The following is a 7,630-nucleotide window of genomic DNA, read 5'->3' as shown; positions in this document are numbered from 1 at the left end:
GCCCACGTCGCACCGAAACCGCCGTGCAGCGGTGCATTGTGGGCGACAGAGATTCTACTGATGAATGTCAACTACTGACGGATCGTGAGCGAGTCGACGCAGGGGGTGAGCGGGTGGGAGATGAGCAATTTTATTTTGTTTGTCGTCACCGCCGTCCGATGGGATTGCCCGCGACCTCAACACGGCCACCGAGACGACGAATCTCTCTCTCGCTTTGTTCATCTCAGCGACGCGCCTGGGGAGGTGGGGGGTGGGGGGGCTGTCCCGGCGATGGCGGTTATTTATTTATTTACTTGACGCTATGCGGCGATCTTTGCAGAGAAGTGCCGGTGGCGGTCGTGGTGGTGGTGGTGGTCGTGGCGGCGCGTGCTCCAGGCCATGGAGTGGGAACCGCGCAGAGACCGCACGGAATTTGTCGCTCGAATCAAGCGAGGCCAATGACGACTGCCGACGGCTGCCCCCCCCCCCAACCTGCTGTGCCTTCTTAGCGTAGGCTCTGGTCGCGACTCTGAATGCAGCCCCAGCACAAGGCGACACCCTGACCTTATGAACCCTGATTGTAATGCTAATCAAGCGCAATGTGAGGCTAAACCATAGTCCTAATGCTCACCCTATCCCAGTTTAATATGCCACTAAACCATAGCCCTGACTCTAACCCTCACCCAGTCTAACAATACACTAAACCATAGCCCTGACTCTAACCCTCACCCAGTCTAACAATCCACTAAACCATAGCCCTGACTCTAACCCTCACCCAGTCTAACAATCCACTAAACCATAGCCCTGACCCTGACTCTAACCCAGTCTAACGTTCCACTAAACCATAGCCCTCACCCTAACCCAGTCTAACATTCCACTAAACCATAGCCTTGACCCTAACTCACCCGAATAAGACATTCAACGTAAAGCCAAACCATAGAGCCCCCTTGACCCTTTACGTCGACGTTGAATGGAGACGAATTCAAGGCTAAATCAATTCGCAAAAAAAGGTGACGAGACGCAAGAGACGATGCCAATTTCTTTTTAATCCGCGGAAAACTGGGACCAAGTTGAATTGTAACAGAGGCGCATTTTTAAATCTCCTATTCTCTCTTTATTCGTTTTTTTTGTTTTGCCAAATCGGCAGCGGCGGCGGCGGCTATTGTGTATTTTGCAAGCGAGTGTATATTTGGCGAGACGTTATTTTTATATTAAAATATTTATTCACACGCACGCGTTTTTTTTGCTTTTCGCTCCACACGCGGCGCGGTGTGATAATAAACCTCTCGCGTGAGAGCCAAGAGCGTCGAGGGGGTGTACGTGTGTGTGTACGTGTGTGTGTACGTGTGTGTACGTGTGTGTGTGTACGTGTGTGTACGTGTGTGTGTACGTGTGTGTTTACGTGTGTGTGTGTACGTGTGTGTGCGTGTGTACGTGTGTGTGTACGTGTATGTGTACGTGTGTACGTGTGTATACGTGTGTGTGTGTGTGTACGTGTGTGTACGTGTGTGTGTGTACGTGTGTGTGTACGTGTGTGTGTGTACGTGTGTGTGTACGTGTGTATACGTGTGTGTGTGTACGTGTGTGTGTACGTGTGTGTGTACGTGTGTGTGTTCGTGTGTGTGTGTATACGCGTGTGTGTACGTGTGTGTACGTATGTGTGTGTACGTGTGTGTACGTTTGTACGTGTGTGTGTATGTGTGTGTACGTGTGTGTACGTGTGTGTGTACGTGTGTGTGTACGTGTGTGTGTTTATGACTGACTGTGTGTGTACGTGTGTGGGTGGGTGTTTATGAGTGACTATGTGTGTGTGTATATACGTGTGTATACGTGTGTGTGTGTGTATATATGTGCACGCTCCAGTCTCAGACTGGAGCGTGCACATAGTCTCTGCACATAGGCTCCAGTCTCAGACTGGAGCGTGCCACTAAGAGGTGGGGCCTTACCATCAGCCCCACCAAAACTGAGTACCTGCCTGGGTATTTTGTACTATCGGACACTCCACCCCCACAACTCCCAATCGGTGATGGGGCAGTAGTGGAGAGAGTGGAGAGTTTCCCATACCTGGGCAGTGTGCTTATGACCGGCTCCAGTTTAACAGCAGAGGTCTCACTCCGAATCAGTCGAGCGGCAATATATTTTCATCGGTTGCGTAACGCTGTGTGGAAGCTACCTGGTCTGTCGCTCCGCACGAAGCTTCAGGTCTTCTCGGCCACAGTCATTCCCTCCCTTCTTTACGCTTGCAAAACGTGGACCCCCCTAATGGAACATCTTCGCCGGTTGGAAACATTTAGGCTGGCCTGCCTACGATCCATCTTGGGTTTAACCAAGCTGGATTGTGTGAGGAGCTCACAAATCCTCGAAAGATCTGGACAAAGTCCCATCAGTGAGCTCCTCCGGCGAGCAAGGCTGCGTTGGCTGGGTCATGTATCCCGCATGCCCAGCCACCGCATGCTTAAACAGCTTTTGTTCGGCCGGATCGAGGGGGCTAAACGGGCGCGGCACGGGCTAGAGAAGAGATGGAGTGATGTGGTACAGGAGGATGCGGAGCTGAGTGGACTTGCCGATGACTGGTACCAGCGGTGTCAAGATCGGCCTCTGTGGAGGAGGCTCGTGAAGGACGCTACGGAGCAAGTTGGAGGCAGTCGACCTCCAAACAACAGCGGGGCTGGGCGGGGGGGGGGACGCTGCTCACAACAGCGAGCGCAGAGCAGGGCGGATAAACCACAGTGTGAGTGCACTGGTGGCGCATCTGCCCTGTCAGTAAACCCGTAGCCATGGGTCACCGTCCCGCGCCTCCTGCCAGCGAACATTGCACACTTCACGTGGCCTCAAAGTGCACCTAGCCAGGCACGAATGAATACCCCTCGTAGTGTGTAAACATCGGCACTTGGGAGACAAAGGCGGCTGGGCCTGGTGATATGGTCACCTCCTCGCGCGCCGTGCTGACCTTCACTAGGTGCTCGATAAATACACACGTGACCCAACAGACACGTGGGCTACATTGGGAGATCTGTGTGCAGTGTGTACACGTGTGTGTGTGTATACACACGTGTGTGCGTGTGTGTACACACAGTTCGAGTGATGCCACACACTAGGCTGGGCACTGTGCCAACACTTACATATCTGCTCATGCCAAAAACATTTGTCTGTTTTGTGGTTTACTCGGTCATTATCTCCCCCCCCACCCCCCCATGTCGCTCGTGTTAACATGAGGCGAGACCACAAACCACAGCACTGACCCTACCACAGACCAACTGGAGGCTACACCACAGCACTGACCCTGACCCTAACACAAGTCAACACAATGTTACTGGTAGGATACTCTCAGTTCTTTCGGTAAAGTCACGTAGGTAAAAAATGAAATTAAAATTAATACAAATAAAATAATAAAATCACGACGTTTCGGAGGCAACACAAGTCTCTGTCATCAGGTGGGACCGTCACAGCCAGATTTGCTGCATCAAGTGAGTTCGGTAGGAACCTCCTGGTTACACCAGCCCACAGGGGATTATTGTGTCCGTCCGTCCGTCGTGCATACAAAAATGGGTGGGGCTGGGTGGAGAGGGTGGGGAGGGGCTGGGTGGGGAGGGTGAGGAGGGGATGGGTGGGGAGGGTGGGGCTGGGTGGGGGGTGGGAGGGGTGACGCTGGGTGGGAAGGGAAGGGGCTGGTCACACCGTGGTGCCCTTATAAAACTCAACGTTTAACCTACTCACGCCGGCTTGTGCCCGCCCTCACAGTCGGGCATATTTGCGGAATACACCACGCCGCCGTTGACCCTGGCCATTGACCGAGCAACCCAACGTTCCTACCAGCTCCCTCCGCAGGAATGTGTTAAAGCCCTTGCCTGGACTCTCACCCGAACACATTCAATTCTGGTCACTCGTCGATGCTGGAGGTGACCTCATTCAAGGGCCCCCGCGCGAAATGCTTTCAAGCTATCAATTCCGGTTCCGTGATTCTGCACTTGCTCTATTACTATAGTACTATACCGTCTTCGACTGTCGAACGACTGGGTGTTTAAAATCAGCGATTTGTCGTATTATCTGGCTGTTTAGCAAATGAAAACATACAATTATTTGACTAAGCAAGTAAAAAAAATATTTTAATATATAAATTTAGGGCCCCTTTATAACATCACGCTACGGGCCCCAGTTTAATCCGGCACTGTCTACCTGGCGAGACAATTAACATCTCGCCACACATCCGACACCCCCCACCCACCCGCCCCGATCAGGGCTCACACGAGGGGGGCGTGGGGGGGTGTGGAGGGACACACGGGGGGGGGGGAAACACGGGGGGGGGGGGAGACACGGGGAGGGGAAGATACGGAGAGGAGACACGGGGAGGGGGAGACACGGGGAGGGGGGAGACACGGGGGGGGGGGAGACACGGGGAGGGAGAGACACGGGGGGGGGGGAGACACGGGGGGGGAGACGCGTTGAGAGAGAGACACGGGGGGGGGGGGAGACACGGGGGGGGAGACACGGGGAGGGGGAGACACGGGGGGGGAGACACGGGGAGACACGGGGGGGGGGAGACACGGGGAGGGGGAGACATGGGGGGGGGAGACACGGGGGGGGGGGGAGACACGGGGGGGGAGACACGGGGGGGGAGACACGGGGGGGGGAGACACGGGGGGGAGGGGGAGACACGGGGGGGGGGAGACACGGGGGGGGGGGAGACACGGGGGGGGAGACACGGGGGGGGAGACACGGGGGGGGGAGACACGGGGGGGAGGGGGAGACACGGGGGGGGGGAGACACGGGGGGGGGGAGACACGGGGGGGGAGGGGGAGTCACGGGAGGGGGAGACACGGGAGGGAGAGACACGGGGGGGAGACGAGGGGAGGGGGGACGCGGGGGGGGGGGGGGAGACGCGGGGGGGGGGAGTGACACGGGGGGGGGGGGGAAGACACGGAGAGGGAGAGACACGTCGAGATCCACTCTTGAGCCCCCCCCCCCCCCCCCCCGGGGCTTAGGCGCTGCCCGCTCGCATCTCCGGCTTCAAAGCCGCGCGCGTCCCACAGCGCCGCCGCTTTTGTTGGGAACAAAAGCGGCGGCGCGCTGGAGCAGCCCGGGCCCCCCCCCTCCCCCCCCTCCCCCCCAGGGGATTTGCGGAGAATTCAACCCCCGCGCCGCGGACAAAAACAGCGGCGGCGGCGGCGCCTCGCTGGGTCCGTCGCGCGGTGCCTGTGTGGCGGTGACAGCGCCCCACGTTATTAGCGTGGGGGCCGACGGGCGAGCGAGCGGGTGGGTTGGTGGGTGGGTGGGTTGGTGGGTTGGTGAGTGGGTGGATGGGCTGGTGAGTGGGTGGGTTGGTGGGTGGGTAGATTGGTAGGTGGGTGGGTTGGTGGGTGGGTTGGTGGGTGGGTTGGTGAGTGGGTGGGTTGGTGGGTGGGTTGGTGGGTGGGTTGGTGGGTGGGTTGGTGAGCGAGCGGGTGGATTGGTGGGTTGGTGAGTGGGTGGGTGGGTTGGTGAGTGGGTGGGTTGATGGGTGGGTGGGTTGGTGAGTGGGTGGGTGGGTTGGTGGGTGGGTTGGTGAGTGGGTGGGTTGGTTGGTTGGTGAGTGGGTGGGTTGGTGGGTGGGTGGGTGAGTGGGTGGGTGGGTTTGCTGCGTCGATGTCGCGGGTGGTGTTGATGACAGCGGGACACCCATTTGGGGCCCCGGGCAACTAAGAGCCGTTGCTGGACCATTCATGAAATAACCGATCGTGTCAAGCCCGATGAAAGCTCTCTTTCTCTCCACCTCTCATCTCACTCGCCTACCCCTCCACACACTCTCCTACCTCTCCCCTCTCATCTGACTCCACTCCCCTCCACGCTCTCTCCTGCCTCTCTACTCTCATCTCACTCCACTCCCCTCCACACACTCTCCTGCCTCTCCCTCTCATCTCACTCCACTCCCCTCCACGCACTCTCCTGCCTCTCCCTCTCATCTCACTCCCCTAGAACTCCACCCGTGCTGTCGGCTCCCTGTTGCTTGTTCAGATCCGGCCCTTGAGATGTCGTCGCATTTGGACGCGATTTAAACGATCGTACCCATGGGTACAAACACAGCTACGCACAGAGACAAAGATCCCCCGTATAGTCTTCTACCAGACTGTCGGGGCAAGTGCAGTTTCGCGAACACCAACGAAGGCTGGCACGGCACACGAGGGGGTCGAGTGGACAGCACCAAACCCGGCCGCCTTTGTCTCCCCAGTGGCGAGGATGGCTAAACACAGCACCGCGTTACTCGTTTGAGGATGCGTCGACCTAGGGGCGGCCCAGGAACGGTTCAGATCATCCTCGCTGGGCGTTGTGCCCGTGAGCGGTGATTCGTCGGGTTCCTAACGCAGTGCGCTAACCACCACACTGCACTACCACTGCCGACGGGCAACACACAACTGGTGTACAAAGACAAAGATCCCCCGTGTAGCCTTACCCAGACTGTAGGGGCAAGTGCTGTTAGCGAGTAGGACTTATGAAGGTAGGCACGGCACACGAGCGGATTTGGTGGCCAACACCACGCCCGGCCGCCTTTGTCTCCCCAGTGGCGATATTTGCTACACACCGCACCATGTACTCGTTTGAGGCTGAGTCAACCTAGGCAGGGCACAAGATAGATCGGGATAATCGTCAGCGGTGTTGGCCGTGAGCGGGGGATCGGACTCGGTTGGCCAGGTTCGTAGCGCAGCGTAGCGCTAACCACTACACCACCGCTCCACACACACACACGCGTGTACACACACGTGCACACACACACGCGTGTACACACACACGTACACACACGCGCGCGCACTCCGGCAGCGTCAGCCTGCTGTGTTCCTCCGACTGTCTGGATAACGTGGCGAGCGTCACCCTTCCCCGCCCGCGAGACCCACAATGAAAATGTTTTTGATATCGCAACAGATCGCGCGCCACGTCACACGAGAGAAGAAAAGCAGCAGCAGCAGCACCACCCAGAAGGCTCGCGTGCACGCGCGCGTGTTCGATTGTACACGCGCGCGCGTGTGTGTATACGTGTGTATACGTGTGTGTATACGTGTGTGTGAACACGCGTGTGTGTGCATACGTGTGTGTACGTGTGTGTATATATTCATAGGTGCTCGCTAACAGCACTTGCCCCTACAGTCTGTTAAGGCTATATGGGGGATCTTTGTGTTTGTACGTGTGTGTGTACGTGTGTGTACACGCGTGTGTGTGTATACGTGCGTGTATGTGTGTGTGTGTACACGCGTGTGTGTGTGTGTGTACACGTGTGTGTACGTGTGTGTGTACACGTGCGTGTGTGCACGTGTGTATGTTGAACTTCATTCGCACCGTACGCAGTGCCGGATTAATCTAGTGCGGGGCCCAATCTTGATTTGAAGCTTTCGTGACTGCAGGACTCCGTACTCTTTGGTTCTTTCGGTAAAGTCACGGAGGTAGAAAAATAAAATGAATCACGACGTTTCGATCGCAACACAAGCGGTCGTCCTCAGGCGGAAAAAAATATCATCCAGCAGTGGAACTGCTGAACCAGCGAGAGAGCTGTTACAACAAGATGTTATATATGTGGCGATGGGCAAGCAATTCCTTTCCAGCTCAAACCCCGCTTGTATCGTGCGGGGCCTGTAGCATATGTTATAAAGGGTCCCTAAATAAAAAACTAAAAACACAAAATATT

The sequence above is a fragment of the Lampetra planeri genome, chromosome 38 (assembly GCF_965212315.1).
Source record: "Lampetra planeri chromosome 38, kcLamPlan1.2.h2, whole genome shotgun sequence".
In the NCBI taxonomy this organism is placed as follows: Eukaryota; Metazoa; Chordata; class Hyperoartia; order Petromyzontiformes; family Petromyzontidae; genus Lampetra; species Lampetra planeri.
The sequence above is the reverse complement of the archived record's forward strand: the minus strand, read 5'-3'. Positions refer to the sequence as shown.